Raw genomic sequence first — 26,393 nt, forward strand, 5'->3', positions numbered from 1 at the left:
ATTTTACTTGGAAAGGTAGGACTTCATATTTCCTATTCTTCAGGCCATTTGATCTGCTAAGATCTAAAAGGAATTCAGAGAGGCAAATCTTCATCATGAAGACTTTGAGTATGTTCTTTTTTTTTTTTTTTTTTTTATGATAGTCACAGAGAGAGAGAGAGAGGCAGAGACACAGGCAGAGGGAGAAGCAGGCTCCATGCACCGGGAGCCTGATGTGGGATTCGATCCCGGGTCTCCAGGATCGCGCCCTGGGCCAAAGGCAGGCGCCAAACCACTGCGCCACCCAGGGATCCCGAGTATGTTCTTTTTGTAACTTAATTACATAACCACTACTGTGTGAGGATATTTCCCATGATATTAAAGAACCAACTACTATGCAAAGTTAAATGTGCCATAATATGTTAATTATATCTGAAAGCTGGGGTGGTTTAAAGGAGAGAGGTTTCCCTGATTCCCCCTTACCACCAAAAATGTACCACAAATGATACCTTTTTACATCTTTAAAATAGGATACCATATTAGAAAGAGAATTTTTAGTAAAATGATGAGTATATGTGATGAGAATGCAACCTAGAGAAAGAATTTAAGATTGATAAGGACTGACCCTAGGTGCCTGGGTGGCTCAGTTGGTTCAGTGTCCAACTTTTTAATTTCACCTCAGGTCATGATCTCAGGGTCTTGAGATTGACCCCTGAGTTGAGTTCTAAGTTGAGCATGGAGCCTGCTTGAGCTTCACTCTCTCCTCTCCCTCCACCTGTGTGTGCACTCTCCGTCTCTCTCTGTCTCTTTTAAAAAATATATATATATATTGTTAAGGACCTTATGATTGTTTTACATTATGGTTGTTACACAGAAAAAATTATGTCAAGAGACTTCCTTGACTTTAGCCCTGTGTGGGAAATGAAGTTAAAATATGAGACATTTTTAAATTTTGCAATGTTGTCTTAGAAGTAAAATCTGACAAGGGGTTTAAAGCTGGAAATTACATCTTGGTTTTTAATTTCTACTACCAATAAGCACATGATCAACCACTTAGTTGATTTACTGCTGCTAGGTAGTCTCTGTATATTACGGTGGAAGATGTGCTTCTACCGCAAGTCATTGAATTCTGAATAAGGTGCCAAATCAAAAAGCAGTTGTTTGATGCTAGAGTCTCAAAAGAAAAAAAACACCCACAAACAACAGAACAAAACCTTGTTAGGATGGAGTTAAGTTGTTTTAATAATTGTTTAAAAGGGACCTTATTAATATTGAGAAAATATTATACTTCTAGCAATTATGCTGTACTGCAAAGAGATCCGATATTAAAAATTCTACCTGGTCTGAAGGCCAGAAAGGGAAAAGTATCTTTAGCCTTACAGAGGCACAAGCACAAATGCATAGTGATTGAGTTACGATTAGGGTATTACTTTCCAATTTCATGTTCTTTTGGCCTTAATAGTAAAGAAAAACTTAGATCTGTGTTTAAATTTTGAATTGGTTGGTTTTTATCCCAGACCATTGTCTGTTAATGCACTCTGTCTAGTAAACAGACTATTTACCTGAGAATATTCAGAAACTTAAATGCTGTGGTTTCCTTTTAGAACGTTTCGGCTTAGAAGAATGTCTTGTTTACTTTTGCTTGCTAAGCATGTGTGACTGGCAGAAGGCCTGTAGCCCTGCTGCCCACATGGTCCGGACAAAATAACTAGTAGTCTGTTAGAGAAGAACAAAAGAGAAACAAGGAAAATAATTTTCCTTTGGCCAGAAGATAATCACTGGAGCCTTGATCGCTAGAGTTGAGGCGACAACTAAAGTAGAGGGAAATCAATGGAAAGTAGTGTGCGCTGGTAGGAAGGAGGCATTTCGGTTGGGGGTTGGATTGTGTAGCATGCAAAATAAAGGTTCCTGTTGATCAATGGTATTTCAGCCTCATGTTCCCAATTGGAATTTAAGTGAGAAGCATTCTGGCATTTTCTTGTTTAGTGTTTCAGAGGAATTTGTCTTTTTTCAACTTAGTGTACTTTTGTTCTTTATTTAAAAACAGGCAAATCTCTTGACTCTTATGAGGATAATTAAACAATATAATCTAAAAAAATAAAGCACAAAAAATGAGATATAATTGGGCTGTCATACTGTGCTTTTCCTTCTAACCTGTCTACTTTTAGAAAAGTCAAGAAGTCTTGTTCTAGAATAAGATAAACCCAAGGAGCCTCTCTCTCGAGGGAGAAGGCAGGTGTGTGGTGTTTCTCTGAGTCATATCTGGGGTAGGGGGGGAGCTAAATAAATAGCTGTGCACTGAAGTCTATGAGTCTGTTAATCTACTTTTCAGTCACTTAAATACTACTTTGCCTGTACTGAAACCAAACTGGAATGTTGGAAAAAACCTTGAGATGGTACCTCTCAGTGGTTTCCCCATAAAAAACCCCATCCCTTTGCTTACTTTAGTATTCTTAGAATAGACATGGATTTTTAAATCAGATTATTCCCCTAGGAAGGTTACTGTAAATTGTTATAGTATACTGGTATTTTTTGTACATTTTTTTTTCATCCATGATGGGAAGATCATTTGAATAACGGTAGCTGTGATTTATTGGGTGCCTCTTGTGTTGCAGATATTATATTTAGCACTTTATGAACAAGACCTCATTTAATTCTCTCAACAGTTGTGATAATTAAGAATCAGATTGAGACTTGCTCATAGCATACTTAGAGAAGATTATATCAGTGTTTGAATAGTGATTAAATAGTGTTTCATCTGTTTTCTGGTTAACTTTATTCCTATATTTCAACTCCATAGCATAACATAGTTCCTGGCACATGGTAGGCACTTAAGAAATGTTTGCTGACTATATATCTGACTCCATTGAATACATAGTTTACCTCCCTTTCTAATAAAGACTGCTTTTCTACAGCATCTTGCACTTTGGAAAGATTAGCTGGCTTTTCTCCTTTTTCTCTGGCGCTGGCTTCTTGCTTCTTTTGGGGTACCCCTTTTCTTCTGCTTATCCTTTAAATGTTGATGTTCCTCCAGGCTCTGTTTTAAGCCCTCTTTTATTCTCTCTCTATACTTTCCATGAGGAATGTATTTCACTGACATTATTTGTTATTCACATTTGAAAGACGCCTAAATCAGTATCTCTAGCTAAGATTTTTCTTCTAAACTGAAAGTAGAGTAGTTCCATTCATTCATTCATTCATTCGAGACAAAGAGAGAGGCAGAGACACAGGCAGAGGGAGAAGCAGGCTCCATACAGGGAGCTCGATGTGCGACTCAATCCGGGGACTCCAGGATCTCACCCTGAGCCCTATTCATGTATTTATTTGTTAATTCATTTGGCAAACATGTATCAACTGTATACCATCTATACAAAGTATAGCAGTGAAAAAGGTAAAACGCGTTTCATTTCTCATGGAGTTTATGTTGCAGGGAATAAACAAGATTACAGATTCTAGTACAAAGACAGTAAATCAAGGTAATGTGATAGATTGTGGTTAGGGAAAGCTCTCTGAAGAGTTGATACTTGAAATCTGAAGACAAGGAGCAAGACCTGTGTTTTGAAGGAGGAAAGGGGAATGAAGAAAAGTGAGCAATTCTCTGATGAAAAAAGAAATTCCCTAGAAGCAGAGGAACTCGTCACTGTAGGTAGGGCTAGGTGAGAGCAATTAATAAAAGATGTAAAAGGGTGCATATCATGGAGGGATTTTTTGGCTGTAGTAAGTCTGTTTTTATTTTAAAATTCATAGGAAGCACATTCGGGATTAAAATAGAGATTAACAAAAAAACAGAGGTTAACATGATCTGATTTATATATTTTTAAAAGATTTTATTTATTTATTTGAGAAAGAGGGAGACAGATAATAGTAACAGAGAGCACAAGTGAGGAGGGTTAGGAGAATCAGGCTCCCCACGGAGCAAGGAACCTAATGTGGGGCTCCATCCCAGGACCTTAGGATCATGACCTGAGCTGAAGGCAGATGCTTAACTGACTGAGCCACCAGGCACCCTGATTAATATTTTTAAAAGACCACTCTGCCCACCATGTGAAGACTAGAAAATAAAATGGATACATAGAGACTGTGGAGGAAGATAATGATGCTTTGTAGTAGGGTATTTAAATGTGGCAATGAAGAGAGGTGGACAGATTTTTTGTTATATTTTGAAGGTGGACCTGACAGGATTTGGTAATGGATTGAGTGTGGGAAATGAGAAAAAGAGTCATTTGCCTACTTGACATCTTTTTTTGGGTTGTATCAGAGGCACCCAGTATTTAACATGGTCAAAAATGAACTCATTTTCCCTTCTCCTTTCTTTTCCCAAACCTACTTCCTTTCCAGTGTTTGTTTGTTTGTTTCTTTCTTTTTTTAAGATTTTATTTATTTATTTGAGAGAGAGTGAGCGAGCACATGAGTGGGGTGGGGGGGTTGAGAGGGAGAAGGAAAGCAGACTCCCTTCTGAGCAGTGAGCCTGACTCAGGGCTCGATCCCAGGACCCTGGGATCATGACCTGAGCCAAAGGCAGCCTCTTAACTGACTGAGCCACCCATATGCCCCTTTTACAATGTTTCTTATTAAATATCACTCCCTGTGAAACTATTTGCTTAAGACCAGAAGCCTAGGCATTATCTTCCATTTCTAATTATTTTTCCCTGCATACCTCCTTCACCCCAACCAATGAAGGCCTTGATTCTTGTATTTGAATGTACATGTCTCCATCCACAGTGTCACACCTGGATTTCCATATCAGTCTTCTAACTGGTTTCCTTGCTTCTTATGTTACTGCCCCTATCTACTCCATTCTAGATGCTGCAGACAGATTTAATGAAGTCATTTCTCCCCTGAAAATTCTTCATTGACAAGACCAAAACTCTCCTAACATAATCTGTAGAGATTCTTTACAACGTGACTTCTGCTTTCCTCATTAACCTCATCTTTCACCCTTCCCACCCTGGCTATATACGAGCCACACTAAATTACCATTTGTCCCTCAGTGAGTCCTACTCTAGTTGCCATTGCACATGTCTCTTTCCTGACCCTCTTGTTGCCCACTCCCCATTTTTCATCCCCAACTAACAAGCAACATAAGAAAACTCTTGAATGTCCTTTGGATATCAGCTTAGGTGTCATATCTTCAGAGAGACTTTCCGATCCACCAGCTCTGAGTTAGTTGCCCCTGTTTTATGTTCTCTTAGCACTCTCTACTACATTCCACCAGGGTACTATCTCAATATTTTGAATTGCCGTTGTTTTCCACTAGACTAAGCTCTATAAAGGTAGGGACACATCTTTCATGTTCATGATTATATTTTCAGCCTCTAGATTCTTTTTTTAAAAATTTTATTTAAAATCCAGTTAGTTGAGATACAGTGTAACGTTAGTTTCAAGTGTACAATTTAGTGGTTCAACAGGTAGGTACATATGTCACCCGATGCTCATCACAAGGGCACTCCTTAATCCCCATCACAGATTTCACCCATTCCCCCACCCACCTCCCCTCTCATAACCATTAGTTCTCTAAAGTTAAGAGTCTGTTTCTTGGTTTGCCTCCCTCTCCCCCACCTTTGCTCATTGGTTTTGTTTCTTAATTCCACATATGAGTGAAATCATATGGTATTTGTCTTTCTCTGACTTACTTTACTTGCTTACAGCTTCTAGATTCTTAATATACATTTGTTGAGGGTGATCTGCAGTGAGAAAGATAGTGTATTAATAGAATACTCATGGAATTTTTAGTGTGAAGATTTATTCAGCCTACTGACAGTTTTAGAGAAAGAATATTCAATATATAATTCATAATAACGTGGTACCTCTGTCCAAGTAGTAAACTGATTGGTGCCCTAAATAATGTTATTCTTGGAAATAGCTCATAAATTTTTTGACATGACCCAGTAGTCCTTATTTAATCTCATAAAATTTATGAAATTATGTATTTCTCATAAAAGCTGAGAAATTTTTCTTCTCCAGATCAAGAATCAATTATGCTCTTCCAAGGATCCCTGGTTCCTTTTGGTGAAAAATAGTACCATTTTGAACACTGAGTATGCCCATTGCTTCTGTGTTATGCCAGTATGACAATTGAAAATGGTACAATATTTCTTTGTAGTTGTTTTTGTCTGTAAGGTAAAAATATGTTTTAAAGTCACTTGAAATAATTCTCTGTGTTGTTAATTTACCAATTTGACATGAGCTTGTTTCATTTCACTTTTTACATTTTGGGAGGTTTTTTTCCATTTTTTTCCATTTTGGTTTAATTTGATTTTATACTTATTTAAGCATACAAATGGTTCCAAAGTCAAATCTGCAAAACAGTCAAATCTGCAAAACAGAGAAATCTAGTTTCTTTCTTTGTCCATTACACCTATTTTTTCCTCTGAACAAGTAACTTTTAGGGGAGATGGGGAAGCTTTGCTTTCCATTTTTATTTGTTTTTTTTTTTTTATTTGTTATTTTTTAAAGATCTTATTTATTCATTTTGAGAGAGAGTGTGTGCATGAGTAGGGGGAGGGGCAGAGGGAGAGAGAGAGAGAGAGAGAATCCCAAGGTGACTCCTCAATGAGGGCAGAGCCCATGAACCATGAGATCATGACCTGAGTGAAATCAAGAGTCAGATACTAAACCGACTGAGCCACTCAGGCACACCTTTGCTTGTTTGCTTGCTTGCTTTATTATTTTAAGATTATTTATTTATTTATGAGAGACACACAGAGAGAGGCAGAGACATAGGCAGAGGGAGAAGCAGGCTCCCGGCTCAGAGCCTGATGCAGGGACTCAATCCCAGGAACCTGTAATCATAACCTGAGCCAAAGGCAGATGCTCAACCACTGAACAACCCAGGTGCCCCTGCTTTCCATTTTTAAAAAGGATAAACAAAGGTGTAAATATATTTTCTTCCATACTCAAACATACACTCATATACATATATGTTTCTTTTCTTTTCTTATTTTTTTAAGATTTTATTTATTTGAATGAGTAGGGGGAGGGGCAGAGGGAGAGAATCCCAGGCAGTTGCTGCAAACCCTCAGGCCAGGCTCAATCCCACCACCCAAGACCAGACCAAAGCTGAAACCAAGAGTTGGATGCTCAACCAACCAAGCCACCCATGTGCCCCTATATGCATGTTTCTTAGAAAAATGTCAGTGTACTATTCTGATATACTGGTTTGGTTTTTTTTAAAAAAACAAACTTGATCTCACTATAACAAGATACAGAGATAATCCTTATTCCTTTTGTAAAGCTGCATGGTAGTCTCTTACAGGATTAAACTATAGTTTATTCATCTAGCTTTGTCTTTTGGGACATTTGAGTTATTTCTGGGCTTTTGCAATTAAAGTACTGCAGTGAATAGGCTTGTTTATATATCTTTTCATATTCTTTACTAATGTGTCTTTGAGTTTAGTTACTAAAAGTGAGAATAACTTTGCTAGATTCTGTATTTCCTACCAAAGAGATTGCGCTATTTTGCATTCCCACCGATATCTGAGAGCACTCATTCCTTATTATCTTACCAACTTAGTTGGTTGTGACTTTCTAATTTGTATTAACCTGATAGGTGAAAAATGGTTTCTTGGTGTAATTTTCACTTATTTTATTGTGAGCAGTGTTAAGCATCTTTTCTTATGTTTTTAGGCCATCTGTATATTTTTTTCTGACTAAATCTCTGTACAGTTGTGGATCTCTTTCTTTATATAGAAAGGAAAATAATCTTTTGTCTTTTAAATAAATTGCATATATATTTTACATTCTTAATATTCTCTTTGTCTACCCACTTAAGGAGGTATTGTACTATAATTAAAATGTCTTGTATGTCTGTACTTTCTTATTTGTTCACATTGCCCAGTAATGTTCAGGCCAGCATCACTTCTTTCAAGATAATTGTAGCTTTTTTTTTTTTGTAGTAGTAGCTTTTTAAGTCTTCCCTGCCTCCATCTCCAACTTTGCCTTTCCCTAATCTGTTTGCATACTAATTACATAAATCTTTCTAAACTATGTTTCTTATCATCTTTCTCTTGCCATACAGCCTTCAAGTGCTCCCTTTGTATTCAGAATGAAATTCGTATTCCTCAGTTTATGGCTTAAGCCTCTTCATGAATTAGCACCAATTAGCTTAACTTCATTAGCCAGTGAGTCTAATGTTCAGCCAAAGTGAATTTTTCTTTGTTTGCTATGTAGGCTCTGTATTCACTCTGTTTTTCACTTAGGTTTTTCTTACAGCTTGGATCACTTTATCTTCCCTTTCCTTTCCCAGCCCACCCCAATCATGGTATCTAAATCTTACCCATTCTTTAAGCCAAGATCAGATACTACCTTATAATACCTTTCCCCTGCCCTTCCCACCATTCTCACTATGATCAGGCTGATATCTGAGAGTATTCTAGTTGGGAAAAATTAGAATTAAGGAGGTATTAAAGAGAAGACCATCAGATATCCAGAGATTTTGATAAGTTGTATTCTCATAGTATCACATTGACAGAAAACTAATAGTACATGTTTTCTTAATTGATTCATCTAATGTCCTAAAGGCAGTGCCAGTGATATTTCTATTGTCTACATCTCTTCATTTTTATTAGAGTGATAATTTAGGGGACCAGAAATTTAATTTGGGTTTTAATCTAATCATACTGGGGATCCCTGAGTGGCTCAGCAATTGGGCGTCTGCCTATTGCCCAAGGCGTGGTCCTGGAGTCCCAGATCGACCGACTCCCACACCAGGCTCCCTGGGAGCCTGATTCTTCCTCTGCCTGTGTCTCTGCCTCTCTCTGTGTTTCTCATGGATAAATAAAATCTTTAAAAAATTTTTTTTAAATAATAATCTCATCATACTCATTTTTTGTCTTCAAGTACATAGATTGCATTTGCAAATTCTATTTTTACTGTGTAGTATCCTTAAACCCAAACCAGAGTGTATTTCCTGTGGATGTGGGGAAACTTTCACACTTTCCAGATCCTCTAAATTGATGAGGTTTTAGAATTAAAATCTGTAGCTGAAGAGTGTTTTGATAGTGTTTAAACTATTGTATCAAACTGATCTCCTTAATGCTTCAAAAAATATATCTATAGTTTTAACTGTTTGCTTTTTCCATTTAGTTGGACCTGAGATAATTATAGAATCCTTTGAAGCCTCAAATAGTTATCAAACTCAGACAAAATTGTTTGCTTGCCAAGGACAGCATGTTCCCCTTTAATAATATAAGGGAAATAAAAGTTTCATTTTGCACCAAAAATGCATAGTAAGATCGGCTCATTTGAATTCATGACAAACATAATAAAATCAGAAAGAGTATATTGTCTAAAATAATCTTTAGATAATCATCACCTTATAGAAAGATCTTTCATTGCTAAGGGAAAAAGTAGATAAGATATTCTTCATTGCTTTGGTCCAGGGAAGGTTTGTTATTAATAATGAAGAGCATTTAAAAAATAAATTTTGTAATTCCCCTCCCCTTCCCCTTTATTTTTATTTTTTAAAGATTTTATTTATTTATTCATGAGAGACACACAGAGAGAGGCACACATAAGCAGAGGGAGAAGCAAGCTCCTCGCAGGGAGCCTGATGCAGGGCTTGATCCCTGGATCCCTGGACCCCAGGATCATGCTCTGAGCCAAGATGCTCAACCACTGAGCCACCCGGGTGTTCCCCTTCCCCTGCTTCCCCTTTAAATCAGTATAGTGTATGTGCTATAAGAAGTGAGATGTGGTTTAATTATTCTTGGTTCATTTTTACCTCTGGTCAAGAGTAAAAATGTGAAACTTTATATCATTTCCAGATATTAGTTTGAGAACATAAGTATATGAGGTCTAACCTACATTGCTTCCTAAGATAATCAGATTTGGCAGAAAGGGGATCCCTGGGTGGCGCAGCGGTTTGGCGCCTGCCTTTGGCCCAGGGCGCGATCCTGGAGACCTGGGATCGAATCCCACATCGGGCTCCCGGTGCACGGAGCCTGCTTCTCCCTCTGCCTATGTCTCTGCCTCTCTCTCTCTCTCTCTCTCTGTGACTATCATAAATAAATAAACATTTAAAAAAAAAAAAAAGATTTGGCAGAAAGATGTTTGAAGGCCTTGAAAGAAGAAATGATGAAATTCCCAGGTCATACCTCTTTACCTTCTCTTGGCTCTGTACCTAAAACTGTGTCATGTCCATTACCGTTCACTTGCCTTTCCTCCCCTATTAGACTGAGCTCCATTAGATCAGAGCTGAGTCTGACTTTTCTGTGTATCACTAATGAATTCAGGGATGAATTAGGGGTCTAATCCTAGCCATGCTGACAAATTTCTGTTAGCCTCAGGCAAGTCATAGTACAGCTCTTTATGCCTGTTTTCAAAAGGATAAAAGAAAATCACAGTCTCTTAGAGATGGAAGAGACCTTAAAGATTACATAATCCAACCCCTTATTTTATGAATGAAGAAACTGTCTGACTCTACTAAATGTGAGAATTGAAATACTTTGAACTAAATAAATAAATAGTAGTGTTATAATTTTATCCTGATCTTCTCTTGTGGGATAGATTAATTTCATTTAGGACTAGACCCATGTTTTGGTTTGTTTTTTGTTTTGTTTTACAATTTATCCCTCAAATCTTACCTTGAGTTAGAAAAAGAATGGATGATTACGTTTCTCAGAGTAGGGGACAATAAGAAGGAGGAAGAAACATTTAATCAGCAGGATTTATAATAAATGAAAACAAAATACCTACATCTGCTTTAAATCATTTCTCTAGGCACTTCTCAATAAGCTTGTTTCTTGTTTTTTTAATAATAAACTCATGAACACATTGAGGTCCATATGTCTAAATATGTGGGCATTTTTTATTAGAAGTAGGCAGGGGCAGAAGGGGAGAGAGAATCTTAAGCAGGCTCCATGCCCACCACGGAGACTGATGTGGGACTCAATCTTGCAACCCTGAGACCATGACCTGAGCTGAAATCAAGAGGACACTTAACCGACTGAGCTGCCCAGGTGCCCCTAAGTATTTAAAAATGACTTTCTGAAGTTGTTTGGACTTTTATAATTTTATTTTGTTATAAAGTATCTTTGAACTAGATTATAAAGAACTGTGTCCTGGCTTCTATTTTAAGTATAATATACCTGAAGCAAATTGAAATATTTATTCATTTTTACAATTAGGAAGTGGGGTGCTTTTCAGCAACACAGACATCTTTTTATTTTCGACACATATTAGCACAGAGCCTTACAAATGCCATAAACTCAAAATGTATGTGTGGATGATTGTGTATATGAATATTTGAATGAATGAATTTAGTTAGCAGTCTGGCATGGCATCCTAACACATCAGAGCATCACTTTCTCATTATCATTCTATCAGTCTGCTCTCTCAGACCTACCAAGCAATTCCAGCTCACATAGAGATGAGTGGTTTTATCAAGTAGATTTATTTTGACTTGGTTTTGCCATTTCCACAGAAGTAAGGAAGAGGAAGACATTTATTGCGTGGCTTTCCTTCCCTTTGCTCCTTATTTCAAGTAGTCAGCAACCCATCTTTACCTTTCAGTTTTATATTTACCCTGGGTGGGAGAGGTTTAAGCTTTCTGCAGATCTTCTAAGGAGAACATTACCCCAAATAAATTTAGCTTAGAGTATACCTGAATCAGAGGCCAAGAAAATTCCTCTCAAAATCTACATAGGGGGCACCTGGGTGGCTCAGCCAGTTAACCATCTGCCTTCTTCTCAGGTCATGATCCCAAGACCCTGGGATCTAGCCTCACATCCCTGCTGAGCAGGGAGCCTACTACTCCCTCACCCACCCCCCGCCTTGTGCTCTCTCTCTCTCCTTCCCTTGCTGTCAAATAAATACAATTTAAAAAAAGATCTTCTACATAGGTGATAATTCCTTTTTTTTTTTTTTTTTTAGTTTCAGATTAGAAATAAGAGATCCTCAAACTTTTTCAGTAAAGGTCCCATTTCTTCTTATTTTTAGACAGTTGAATTGAATTAGGATAATTCATTGGATGCTGACTAAATTCACAAATAATATAGTACAGCTCTGCAACCCAGACCCCCTGGAATCCCCTCATCACCTCATGGCCTATGGTAGAGATTCTCTAACATCTTAACACTATTTTCCTTTGAATTCTGGGTAAACTAAGATGCCTCTCTCATAGCTTATGCTGCTAATTATAAGAAATTATAGTTTTATTCATCACTTGCACTTAATCCAGACATTCCAGACAGTGTTATAAATCTACATTGATTTATAACATTGGCACCTGGTTGGCTCAGTTGGTTAAACATTTGCCTTCAGCTCAGGTCATGATCCCAGAGTCCTGAGATCGAGCCCCACATCGAACTCTGCATCAGATTCCCCACTAGCAGGGAGCCTGCTTCTCCAACCTCTCCCTTTGCCCCTCCTCCTCCTTGTGCTTTCTCTCTCTCTCTCTCTCTCTCTCTCTCATAAATAAATAAGTAAAATCTTTAAAAAGGGGGGCATTGAGTCAAACTTTTCCTTTTCTAGAATTCTAAAAATTTTAAAAACTGCAGTGATGACTATAAAGCCCTCGATCTTAATCTATTCAGGCTGTTAGACTGAGTGGCTTATAAACAGCAGAAATTTAGGAAGTCTAGGAAGTAAATCCAAGATCAGGGTGCTAGGAGATTTCAGTTTCTGGTGGGGACTTGCTTCTTCATAGACTAGCCATCTTCTCACTGTAACTTTACATAGTAGAATGGGCAGGGAAACTTTCTCTGTCCTTTTTTTGGTGATGCTTTTGTAAGGGCACTAATCCCATTCATGAGAATTCCATCCTCATGACCTAATCATCCCCCAAACATCCCACTTCCTAATACCAGCTCCTTGGGGGTTAAGATTTAACACATGAATTCTATTAGCAATAATCGCGCCTCGGATAAACCTCATTGGCTACGATACTGCCACTGCACAAAGCTTAACACATGAATTCTAGTGGGGATATATGCCTTCAGTCCACAGGACCTCTCCTACCCCTAATTTCTATTTTTATGAGTACAAATGTTATTTGCCAACAAATACTGGATCTTCTGCTGAAAAATACTAATATTAAAAGCATTTTTCTACTTTTTCTTTCCTCTATTTCTTTTCTTTCCTCTATTTCTTTTTCTTTTTTTTTTTTTTTAATTTTTATTTATTTATGATAGTCACACAGAGAGAGAGAGGCAGAGACACAGGCAGAGGGAGAAGCAGGTTCCATGCACCAGGAGCCTGACGTGGGATTCGATCCCGAGTCTTCAGATCGTGCCCTGGGCCAAAGACAGGCGCTAAACCGCTGCGCCACCCAGGGATCCCTCTTTCCTCTATTTCTTAGATTTTTAAAGACATAGCTGTTTTTCATAGTAGACTCCCAGCCATTTTCTCTTTCCCTCCAATCTGGATGCCCTTTATTTCTTTCTTTTTCTTTTCTTTATTGTATTACCTAAGACTTTTAGTATAGTGTTGAATAAGAATTGTGAGGGATCCCTGGGTGGCGCAGCGGTTTGGCGCCTGCCTTTGGCCCAGGGCGTGATCCTGGAGACCCGGGATCGAAACCCACGTCGGGCTCCCGGTACATGGAGCCTGCTTCTCCCTCTGCCTGTGTCTCTGCCTCTCTCTCTCTCACTGTGTGCCTATCATAAGTAAAAATAAAAAAATTTAAAAAATTAAAAATAAATAAAAATAAAAAAATAAAAATAAAAGAATTGTGAGAAAAGACATCCTTATTTTATTCTAGGTCTTAAGGGAAACCATTCGTTCTCTCACCATTAAGTAATGATGCCACCTGTCAGTTTTTCATAAATACTCCTCTCTAGTTTAAGGAAGTTTCTTCCTATTCTTAGTTTGCTGAGAGGTTTATCATGAATAGATATGAATTTTAATGAAAGCTTTTTCTTCATCTTTTGATATGACATCTGGTTTTTCTTATGCAGCCTATTAGTATGGTGAATTACATCAATTGATTTTCATGTGTTGAGCCAGCCTAGCATTCCTGGAATGGATCCCACTTATTTGTAATGTATTAATTATCTTTTTTATATATTGCTAGATTTAATTTGCTAAGTACTTTTGTATATATGTGTTGCTTTTTAAAAGTAAAAATGACTTTGAGAATGTTTCACTTTGATGTGGATTATAAAAAACAACTCCCTGAGAGATCACGATTTCTTTGTTACTGCCTTCCTAAAATCATTCTTTTTTTCATGTCATAATGTGAAAGATTGGCTTCATGTATTTAGGAAAATTGTACATTTTTAGGTAATCACTTGACAAAAAAACGTGAAAACTATTCCCTCTTCCAAGACATAATATTTGGCTACTAAATTTATAGTGTGTTTTAGGTGCCTTTTTCTTTTATTTCGTTTTTATTTTTTATTTTTTATTTCTTTTTTTGGTGCTTTTTACTTTTAAATTGATTTTTGTTTAACATAGGCATTTGGAATTTATTGTTTTAATGGGTTAGATTAGCTTTATTAGTATACCTTGTCAGCATTCACTGATGATTTCCAAATGGCTGAAGAATTGGGATATATTCCATCCAGAAAGGAAACTTTATAACTGTTCTGGGTTGGTTTTTGTCTTTGTTTTATTAAATCCTTTGCAGCAATATGTATAATGAATCACTGACAATTCTGTTGCTGTGAAAATGGGGATATTAATATAATGGCTGAATGGGTTTAACAACCCAACTCCAAGCATGAAGGAAAGAGATAGAGTAACATAACTCATAGGATCTTGCTGATATGATCATTCGTCCTTCCAGAATGCTACCTAGAGAACTGGCATAGTTTTATTGCTGATAGCTGGGTAATAGTGAGATTGCTACGTTGAGGGGTCAAGATTTTATAGTGTAAGCAGTCACTTCTGTCATTTGTGCAAACTTTTAAATTATGCATGTTAAGTAAATATCCTCCACTGCCCCTCTCCCATACAATTAGGTTTCAGAACAAGGGGTACTAAGGCCTCACCCTCCAAAGGATAAATAAAAGAAGACAGGCAGCTTGAATTTTACAGAGAATTCAACTTGAGTGTTGAAGATGGAAAATATATTACAATGTTTTGGATTTTTTTTTTTTACTACATCTTTTGTAAAAATTTAAAGTACTTAGGTCTATTTCCATAGAATAGCTTCTAAAAACATGTACACTCTGGTTGAAAGAGTATGAATATTATTAAAGACTGAGACGTATGAAAAGTCCTTCTTGTATCCAAGAGAAGACAGTCCTCTAGGCCAATGATGACATGTCCTAACTATACCTATTACAGGTCAGTGAAGCTGCCAGTTAGAACAGGTTGTTTATTTTCTAAAATGGTTCATCATAATGTAATACTTGTATCCTGGTGAAGAAGTACACCGCTTGATGGAGAGCCACTTAATATTTACAGGTCTGCTGCAAGATTCAAAACAAGCAACCTGTAGGTACTCAGAATATTTGAATTTTAGAATCATCCTATTAGAAAGCTGTGATGATCTTAGCAGGATTCAGTCTGTCCCTGTGTGTGTGTGTGTGTGTGTGTGTGTGTGTGTGTTTCTGGAACATTCATTTGCCTCATTGAGATAGAGTATTTGTTCTATGTACATATAAACTCAGAAAAACATCATATGTATCATATGTTCATGCTACATGTTAAATATCCCTCTCTTCCTACTGTCTTGTTTTATTACTCCAGAATGAAACTTTTACAGTGATAGTTAAAACAGCTTTGACAAAACAAATTCAGGGTTAATCTAAATTCCTTATGAGCTAAGATCAAGAACACAAAATTACTTTTCATATTAAAATATTTTGTCATTTTTCCTCTCTCAAACACTGAAGATACTTTTATTTCTTCCCTTTTAAGAGATCAAAACAAAACTGCAACCCATGTACCTGTCTTAAGGTGCCCAGAGATTGAAACCTTTTTTTTTCCTATTCTGCTTTCTGTATTCATAGGTGGCTAGACGGATTTTGTATTTAATGCCTATACTATGACTACAGTAGTTTATTGTCATCTTATTAATACCACTAACTATAAGTAGTAGACTGGCTCTTCTTTGGGAGTTTTTTTATATATAGCATCAGCACTTAAATTATTCATATTTGATACTTGAGAACCTCTTCCCAGAGGTCTTCTATCCTTGAACAGTTTTGCTAGATGCAGGAGATTTGCTTGATTTTTACTTATATTCTTTACCAGTTTTTTTTTTTTTTTTAACAAGTAGAGTAACCTTTTTTGGAGGGGGCAGCTTTTGATAAGAATTTCTCTAAACCTCAGTGTTCTTGTTGGCAAGGAACTCAGTGAGTTGTTGTAGAAATGTAAATTTGCTAGGCATACAAAGCACCTAGTAGAGGTCTTGATATATAGTACATATTTAGTAAGCAATAGCTGTTATAGTGATTTATGAAACATTATATGAAATTGTAACTAAAAGTTAACTTACTTCCTGGTTGGCACTTCTGTTTTTGTTTTTGTTTTTTTTTTAAACAAATCTCATTCATTTATCTGTGTGTAGGAGGAATGGGATAATGATGTGGCCATTTATTTTAATACAGTTTTGAGACAAATTTGACTTTGGGTTTGCCACAGTCTCTTTGCACTGGATCTCTAGGTAATATGGTCAAAATTTATTTAGGTGTATCTAATATGACCTGTTCATTGGCTTGGAGTGCCAAATAAGACTGTTTCCCTAAGTATTCAAAACAATAACAATTCCAGATTTCATCCCATGTGAGAATTGTTTAAAGTTCATTTTTCTTCACATCCTCTTCCCAGATGCTCCCAAGGACTTTCCAGACTTCAGTCTAAAGGTTGCTTCCTAATATTTATAAGAGAAAAGAATGTTCCAGCCACTGCAAGGGTTGGATGGGGGTGGGGATGATACTGCAGTGCATCTGAGCCTAGGAAATAGGTATGGAGAAGGGGGAGGTGATCTATCCAGATAAAAGGTGTCAGAGCCTAAGTAGGGTGAACAGTGCATCTGTGATGGGGTGATGGAGCTTAGTACAGGGTGTCGAACCCAAAAGGGATGAGGAGGGTGCCCACACCAGGGAGAAGAAGTGGCTATAGAGGTATGAGATGGGTTACATAGAGAAGGGTAGGGGCTTAATAAAATAAGTAAATATGCTGAGAATAGTGGAAGCCAGATTTTTCACTGTAAGAGGAAAGAGTTCCAAATTTGGAAAGGAAGAAGACTATGAACCTTGTGGTATTGGATTGGAATATTGTGGTTATTTCAGATTTTTTAAATTTAAAAATAATGAAATAAACAATTATAAATTAAAATGTAGCTTAAAGACAAAAGTATTTCACTTTATAATTGGGACCAAATATTATTTGGTCCTATATAAATTCAATTTTAGGAATCTTTTTGCAGCGAACATTAATGGAGCATGTGTTTCAGAATTAAACTTAAGTTTTAGGTTAGGCCCTTCATATGTGTGGAATTAATTTATTGAGTTCCTTTTTTGTGCCTAAAAGAAAAAGCTCTGGTACCTTAATGCATTTTATTCACACAACATATATAGTAAAGTAAAGATTATTCCTGTTATTCTATGAGGAAACAGACTCAGATTAAAACACTTGCCCAAGGTTACAAAGGAAGAGGCCCAGTAAGAAAGAAGTAGGTATGCTTCCTACCCTTTGTTCCATGACCGTTCTCTCCAAACGCCTGCCGTGTACCGGGCATTGCACAGGGTGCTGGTGATGTAATGTTGGACACAAGAGACTCTGCCTTCTGTTACCCTCTCTCTCAAAAAGAAGAGTGAGGGAAACAAGTGTACAGAATAATAAAACTAGTGTGCCTTGCTCTAACTTTAAAACTAGTGAGAATGTATTTATTTCAGATAGTCCCTACATTCATTCATTTTCTCTTGTAAGATTGCTAGCAATACTTTATTGAGTTTCCTTAGCTTCCCAATATCCTTATGGAAAAACACATATTATACGAATTCACAAATGAGAATATGTATGATTGACTTATTATCATTGAGTCTATGAGTGGGATCAATTTGGTATCCAATTTTCTAATACTTGATATTACACAGTCATCATCAGTCTCCATATTACAAAAAATTAAAAGTTCTTCAAACTACATGGATATATATGAAATTTTCTCTAAGAATACTTAATTTCTTTTTCTCCCTTTCAGGGATTTAAAAAATAGACAAAAAGAAGAGAGTCAGCAGTATCTCTCTCCTTTGGTAGCAAGGACATGCTTTGTGTAACTGAAATGTTTCTCAAGAAAGAGACTAAAACCCTTGGGGTCCAGAATGTCTGGCAATGCTGCCCTTGAGGCTACATACCACAGCTGTAGACGTACAGGGTTTCCCATCAGGGCATTTGCTCTGAAGGGGAGGATTCTTGTGGAAACAACTAGGCTTAGAGAAATGTGAAGCTGCTCTTGGCAGAAGTTAAGCTGTGGAGTGAAGTGTTCTGCTTTAGCACTCTGGCTGGGATGCTGTTGGTGTTATTCGGATTATGAGCCCACAAGAAAGGTGTGCAGTTCGTGTAGGACATGACAACAAAATGTTTTGTAATCTCATCATACAAGCCAAAGAGAAGAGTGAGTTTCAAAAAACATAAATGCATAAATGCATATTTTAAACTGTTGGGAAATTTTTCTCTCTTTTTTTGGTACTCTCCAATGAAAGAATTTTACTAGTAGATTGTGTAGTGCCTGTAGCAGTGGTAGCTGGTGCCTTGAAATTTGGTTAATTAAACTAGCTTAATTTGGTTTAGCACATGACAAGTGCATATTTTCTAAGAAATTTTATCTTCTTCATTTTTTGTATGATAATGGAGAAGTCTCTTGAAATTCTTGCTATATTCTAAATGATTTTCTAAAACTATCATGAAAGTAATTAAAAGATGGGGCACCTGGGGGGCTTAGTTGGTTGGGTGTCCGACTCTCCCTTTCAGCTGGGGTCATGACCTCAGGGTCGTGGAATGTGCCCCACATTGGGTTTCATCCTCAGCATAGAGTCTGCTTGAGTTGTTTAGCTCTCCTTCTTCCCTCTCTGCTTCTCTCTCTCTCTCAAATAAATAAATAAATAAATAAATAAATAAATAAATAAAATCTTTGTTTTAAAAAGTAGTTAATAGCACAGATAGGCTTTATATGCTAAAAAACCTAGGTTCAGATCCCTTGTCCATTACTTGTTTATTACCTTGAAAAAGTTTCTTATCCTCTCAGCTTCATCTTTGAGTTGGAGGTAGTAGTAGTAATAATTTCCTCCTAGAGCTGTTATGAGGATTATATTGAATACATATAAAACTCTATATGTGGTAATATATTGATTACATAATAAATATTTGATAAATGGAAACATGGGTAACGATATAAGGAAGGAGATATATACATGCTATTTTTATTTTCTTTAGAAAGTATTGGAGGGATCTTTGGGTGGCGCAGCGGTTTGGCGCCTGCCTTTGGCCCAGGGCGCGATCCTGGAGACCCGGGATCGAATCCCACGTCGGGCTCCTCGTGCATGGAGCCTGCTTCTCCCTCTGCCTGTGTCTCTGCCTCTCTCTCTCTCTGTGTGTGTGACTATCATAAATAAAAAAAAAAAAAAAGAAAGAAAGTATTGGAGATAAATCTCTCAAATTAAAAATATTTTATTTTCAAAAAATTTTTTTTTATTTTCTAAAAACTCTCCACAACAAATCAGCCCTCTTTGCATTCTCCCACATCTTCCCCTGAAATTGCTACAAGAGTCCTCTTAGGCCAGATGCCTACTTGTTACCAGCGTTAAAGTTATGAGGTGAAGTTGTAAGATTTATATATCAACAATGTAAAGACTCATTTTGCATTTAACATGGTACATGGAAGACAATATTAGTCAATCTAGGAAGTTGGATTATTTATAAGAAACTCTTTTAGAGTCATATTCTTTGATGTCACTAGAATTAAAGAGGCTTTTCACTGTGAACAGGTTCATCAGATGCTGTTATGACAGTAATTGTTCTTTAAAACACATGCAATATGGCAGTTCAAACCTATCAAAACACACTGGCTTTGATTTGTATTTTATGAAACAGTAAAGATATATTTTTTTAATTTGAATTGGAATGTAATAAATAGCAACCAGATTATGTGTTTTTAAGTTTTTCTTAGAGTTTAGAAACTGAACTTGAGAATGCTTCTCACAACTTCAATTATCTATATTTTTGAAGCTGTGAGCCAAGGTGTTTTCTTTAGTAAGACAGGGCATTTTGCAGACAGATTAACCTGTTTGCCAGTTTTTTACACTGAAACATACATATAATTAATTTCCTTGGTCTGAAAAATACAGTGAATCTTTTTAACTAATTTGGTGCCCATTCAGAGGATCTGGCTCAGAACAAGTATTTTATTATTCATTCATGAAATACTGTGAGAGTTGGGAAAAGGAAGAGAATCTCCACAAAGGGAATGCACAGTTTAACTGTGCAGTTGAGCATTTAAGAACACATGATCTTGGATACAGAGACATAGCTGGGCATTCCAGGGTAAGAGTACAGGAGCCAGTACCCAGAGATGGTACCATGTGAGTATTATATGTAGTTCACAAGCCATCCGGTCCTGTTGAGCTCCTGTCACAATGTGGTCAAAAGACATCAGAACAAAAATGAACCCAACAAGGTAGCTACTTTCCTTTAGGATAAGTAGAATAAAATGAAGTATCTCCCTTGGGATTGGTTTGTCATTTAAAGTAGGTCAGGTTATGAGAATATCAGAGATCAGTTGAATAGCAAAAGTAAGCAGTGGTTTACTCTGACCCTTAATTTTCTCAGCTTTAAAAATGAAGCCAATAAATAACTAGAATGCAGGTTATTTTGCAGATTAATTGAAGTAATGTATATGAATAGCATAGCACATAAAAAGGTCACTATTCTCCTAGTGATTTTGATAGTAGTAGTTGTAATGAAAATAGTAATACATTGTTTATGTGAAGAAATGTTTCTTCATCCAAAGACTCCATGGTACGTTGCAGCATAACCTAGCTTTTAAGTATTTCTAATACTGGTATCATTGACACATACTATACTACCCAGTGTCATTTGTGTAATGGACTACCATTTTGTCTTCTGGTTTTATTATTTAATATTTTGTCTGAATATTTTATATAAATATACAGGGGAGTAGCTGCTTAATCCACAGATTTACTATAGCAGATACCATGGAGTACAAGTGACACTTTCCTACAGAAGTCTTTTATTAGAATGTTTAATTCCTTCCTTATTGCCTTGTTCCAGCACCCCCTAGAATTCTTAACTGCTCATTAAGCTCAAATTTATATATAGTACAAAAAGATCTTTCTCAGTTGATTCAGCCAAGAATTTTTATCATAAGAGGCTTCAGAGATGAGGACGTTGGGCCATAGTGAGACTTTTCTGCACAGGTAATTGGTGCCAAAACCACGATTCAATCTATATTTTCTTCTCTTCCTTGCCTAGGGCTTTCTTTAAGATCTGTCATTCTGTCTTTAATCAAGTGCATCTGTGTAGTAAACCTATATGGATCATAAGAGTTGGTGTGGCTGATGAGAGAACCAAATCCTGTTAGAAATATTTCGTAGAGGAGTGATTTTTAAAGGTTTAATACTTTTAAATAAATATAACAAATTTTAACAGCTTCTTAAAATATACTTCATATACCATACAATTCACACGTTGAAGTTGCACAATTGCATGACTTTTACAACTTTTACAACTTTTGCAACTGTTACCACAATCAATTTTAGAACATTTTTATTACTCCGGAAAGAAAGCATATACATCTTAGCCATTGCTGCCTAATCTCTCCATTCACCCCAGCCCTAAGTAACCACTAATCTAGATTCTACCTCTGTAGATTTGCATAGACACTTTATTTTAAAGGGATTCATTCAATAAGTGGTCCTTTGTGACTAGCTTCTTTCATTTAGCACACTGTTCTCAAGATTCATCTATGCTGTAATATAGATGGGTATTCATTGCCGAGTAATATTCCAGTGTGTGTGTGTGTGTGTGTGTGTGTGTGTGTGTGTGTATCAATATAACACACTTGGTCATTTGAGTTGTGTCTACTTTTTTGATTTTATGAATAATGATGAATATTAATGTTATAAATATCTACATACAAATTTTGTGTAGACATATGTCTTCATTTCTATTGGATATATATTCTGAGGAGTGGAATTGCTAGATCATATAACTCTATATTTAATCATTTGAAGAACTGCCAGACTGTTTACCAAAGGTACTGCATCATTTTACATTCCCATCAGCAGTCTATGAGAGTTCTAGTTTCAACACGTTCTCACCAACTCTTGTTATTATCTTCTTTATTATAGCCATCCTAGTGGGTATGAAATGGTACCTTATTTGGGGTTTGATTTGTATTTACCTAATGGCTAATGATGCTTATTGACTGTGTATCTTCTTTTGAGAATTATCTATTCAGGTCCATTGTATATTTTTAATTAGGTTTTCTTTTGAATACTGAGTTGTCATAGTTCTTTATATATTCTGTGTACAAGTCTCTAATATGATTTGCAATTTTTTTTCTCATTCTCTGGTTGTCTTTTCACTTTCTTAGTGGTGCCCTTTGAAGCACAAAAGTTTCTAATCTTGACTGTTTTCTTAATATATTTTTTCTTTTGATCCTTATGATTTCAGTGTCATATCTAAGAAATCATTAACTGGGTCACTAAGATTTACACCCATGTGTTCTTGTAAGAGTTTTATAGTTTTAGCTTTTACATTTAGATCTTTGATTCATTTTGAGTTAGTTTTATATATGGTACGAAGAAGGATCTAGCTTCATATTTTTGCATGTTGATAGTCACTTGTCCCAGTACCATTTGTTAAAAAGACTATTCTTTTCTCCTTTGAATTGTCTTGGCAAAGAAATGGTTCTTTTTTTTTTTTTTTTAAGATTTTATTTATTTATTTATTCATGAGACACAGAGAAAGGCAGAGACATAGGGAGGAGGAGAAGCAGGCTCCCTGTGGGGAGCCCAGTATGGGACTGGATCCCAGGACTGTGGGATCACAACCTGAGCCAAAGACAGACACTCAACCACTGAGCCACCCAGGTGCCCCCAAAGAAATGATTCTTAAGCATTGCTTTTAAACGACAGATAAATAGCACAAATGAAAGCATTCTAATTTGGCTTCTAGGTAAATTATGTGAAGAGTGTGAGGTCAGGGTATTTACATCACAGAGTCATTTGCCTGTGGCTGACAGTTAGAAACCTTAAGTAATAGATGAGACCTCTGCCAAAAAGTTTGAGTATGAAATTAGAGAGTAAAGTTACAGTGTTGATCAAGAAATGACCTCAAGGTCTCAGGGTGCCTGGCTGGCTCAGTTGGTGGAGTGTGTGGCTCTTGATCTCAGGGTTGTAGGTTCAAGCCCCACATTGGGTATGGAGACTACTAAAAAAAGAAGAAAAAAAAGGGGAAAAAATGACCTGATGGTCTCAACCTCTTCTGTTGAAATAAGTCATGAAATATTTAGTTATTAGGATGAATGTATAGAGAAACTTTGAAAAAAGTTTAAGTTGGAAAAACTGTAAATTTATAAAATAAAGATAGCCAATATGGCGAAAATAAAAGTGGTTAAAACAGCATGAGAAATAGAATTTATAATTTTATTTTCTCCAAATGAATGTAGAAGTAGAGGCCACTAACTGAATGGCAAAATAGTGAAAAGAATGTTAGTAAGAGTCAGAATTCCTTGGTGCTAATCCTCACCTGCACTCGGTATGTAACCTTGAAAAGTCACTTAACCTTCAGAATGATAGCTGACATTTAAGGCCCTGCCATATTCAGGATTTTGTGTAAACCTCAACCTTTTTTGTAAAATGGAGATGATGTCAAATTAATTACTTTGATTGGGCAGCCTGGATGGCTCAGCGGTTTAGCACTGCCTTCAGCCCCAGGGCCTGATCCTGGAGACCGGGGATCGAGTCCCACATGGAGCCCTGCGTGGAGCCTGCTTCTCCCTCTGCCTGTGTCTCTGTCGCGCTCTCTCTCTCTCTGTGTGTATCTCATGAATAAATAATAAAATCTTTAAAAAAATTAATTTGAAAACTTTTGTAAAGAGCCATATTCATAGAAAGGATTATAATACTTGAAATTTGGATATTATTCAGTGTGGTAGTAGTAGCAGCAGCTGGATAGTATGTGTGTTTGTACTCAGAACAGTTCTGCAAGATGTACTGTATTCTTTTTTTTTTTAATTTTTTTTTTAATTTATTTATGATAGTCACAGAGAGAGAGAGAGAGAGAGAGAGAGGCAGAGACATAGGCAGAGGGAGAAGCAGGCTCCATGCACCGGGAGCCCGATGTGGGATTCGATCCCGGGTCTCCAGGATCGCGCCCTGGGCCAAAGGCAGGCGCTAAACCGCTGCGCCACCCAGGGATCCCAAGATGTACTGTATTCTTAACTTGGTAATGAAGAAACTGATGTTTAGTGGTTATGAAAGTTGTACACTTAATCAGTAAGTAAAGGGGCGCCTGGGTGGCTCAGTCAGTTAAGCGTCTCTGCCTTCAGCTTGGGTCATGATCCCAGAGTCCTGGGATTGAGCCCCGTATTGGGCCTGCTCAGTGGGGAGTCTGCTTCTCCCTCTCGCACTCCCACTCCTCCCCTGCTGTGTGCTCGCTCTGTCAAATAAATAAATAAAATCTTTTTTTTAAGTGATCAGTAAGTGGAACAGTGACTCTAATCTATGATTTCTTCATACTACCTTGACTTCACCTTGAAAGATTGTAGATCCTGGTGGGTGGAGGAAGGGAACCTGATACTCTTTGATGAAGTTGAGCTGTTGGAGATGTCATCACCTGGCACAAGGGGAGCAAAGGACTTTGAACTCTAATGAAACTAAACGTATGATTGTTACCTTTAGTTTGCCTCTCTCTTATGTAGTGTTTAAGGGCAAGGAATCTGAAATTAGGCTGCTTAGATTTCCAGCATCTTTCCTCTTTTCATTACTTTATGCAACAAGGTGATGCCAGACTTTTTACCCCTTATGAACACAAGGCACTGAACCTGTTTGGTGTTGTGCAGGGAAACAGAATCAGGGAAGAAAATTTTTAAGTTATTAATCCACGGAGGTTATGAACTTATTGCCAGACCACTTGCCAGGAGTAGGGTAGCACCAGTGAGATTTAAATTATTAGACAGGTAAGGTATAATTCCAAAGGGGTGATGAGTCCTGAATTAGGTGATCTCAGAGGCAAGGTGGAACAGTGCCGTATGTTAATAAGGTCAAAGGTTATATTCCATATGATTAATCTGTAAATCCCAGAAGAGCTAGATGTTATAAAGCACAGTCAAATGTTTATCCAGAGACAAAGGGAAGACAGAACACCAACCAGTGAAGTAATGAAGTCAAGATGGAAAGAAATGGTAAGTACAAGAGACCAGAATAGTACTACAACTTATAGAGATGGATGGACTTTGCTTTAAACCGTGAGGAGGGTATTTCTTAGAATTAATTCTCCTGGGACGCTTGGGTGGCTTAGTGGTTGAGTGTCTGCCTTCTGCTCAGGGCGTGATCCTAGAGACCCGGGATCAAGTCCTACATCGGGCTCCCCACAGGGAGCCTGCTTCTCCCTCTGCCTGTGTCTCTGCCTCTCTCTGTGTGTCTCTCATGAATAAATAAATTAAATATTTTTAAAAAAAGAATTCATTCTCCTATTCATATCCTTTGAAGACTCTTCTCACTGACCAATAAAATGCCTGTGGATATTCTCCAGATGTTGTGGAACTAAGCACTTTTAAGTGCTCTATGGCTCTAATTTCTCCACCCCTTGCACGCTTCTTATCCTCCCCATGGTTGAGTTGAGAAACATTATTTGGGAATATAAGACAGACCAAAAAGAGTACAAGGAAAGAGCAGAACAATTTTTTGTTTCTTGATTTATCCCATGCCATTATCTTCTTGATGACAAGTACAAAGTTCAAGCTTTAGTTGTTATCCTACTGCTACTAAATTATCAAGCAGTAGACCTGCTACTCTTTGATGAAGTTGAGCTGTTGGAGATGTCATCAGCTGGCACAAGGGGAGCAAAGGACTTTGAACTCTAATTATGATTTGCAAACTTTGGATTTCTGCATAGAAATTCATGATGATTGTGACTATGAGAGTATATCTGAGGTAGAAATATGGACAGGAAAGACAGCTAATACATACTGAGCTCATGTTCTCTTTGAGGCAGTCTGAAGCACTTGAAGATGAAATAAGAGTATCAGAGATCACCCAAACCTGAGTTGTTTTTATTTATACTGCTTTGCATCTTAGAAATGACAGAGAAAGAAAAAAAAAAAAGAAATGACAGAGCTGGAATTCTGAAGAAAAGACAGTTGAGTTGAGAAACATTATTTTTAGCAAAAACTGATGCCATGTGCTAATTTTGCCATCATGTGTGCATTTAATAAATGGTGGAGAGTAGGAAAAGAAGAAACTAAACGTATGATTGTTAAATTTAGTTTGCCTCTCTCTTAT

At 37.0% G+C, this 26,393-nt stretch overlaps 1 protein-coding gene and 1 non-coding gene across 5 annotated transcripts in view; one reads left to right on the forward strand and one right to left on the reverse strand.

Moving 5' to 3' along the window:
• Nucleotides 1–26,393, forward strand: part of TMCC1 (transmembrane and coiled-coil domain family 1) — a 241,320-nt gene that overhangs the window by 140,234 nt on the left and 74,693 nt on the right. The gene's annotated exons all lie outside the window — the stretch shown is intronic.
• Nucleotides 12,744–12,881, reverse strand: LOC112662994 (U4 spliceosomal RNA). Its single transcript, XR_003138986.1, has one exon. It is a non-coding gene; the product is annotated as a U4 spliceosomal RNA (small nuclear RNA).

The sequence above is a fragment of the Canis lupus genome, chromosome 20 (assembly GCF_003254725.2).
Source record: "Canis lupus dingo isolate Sandy chromosome 20, ASM325472v2, whole genome shotgun sequence".
In the NCBI taxonomy this organism is placed as follows: Eukaryota; Metazoa; Chordata; class Mammalia; order Carnivora; family Canidae; genus Canis; species Canis lupus.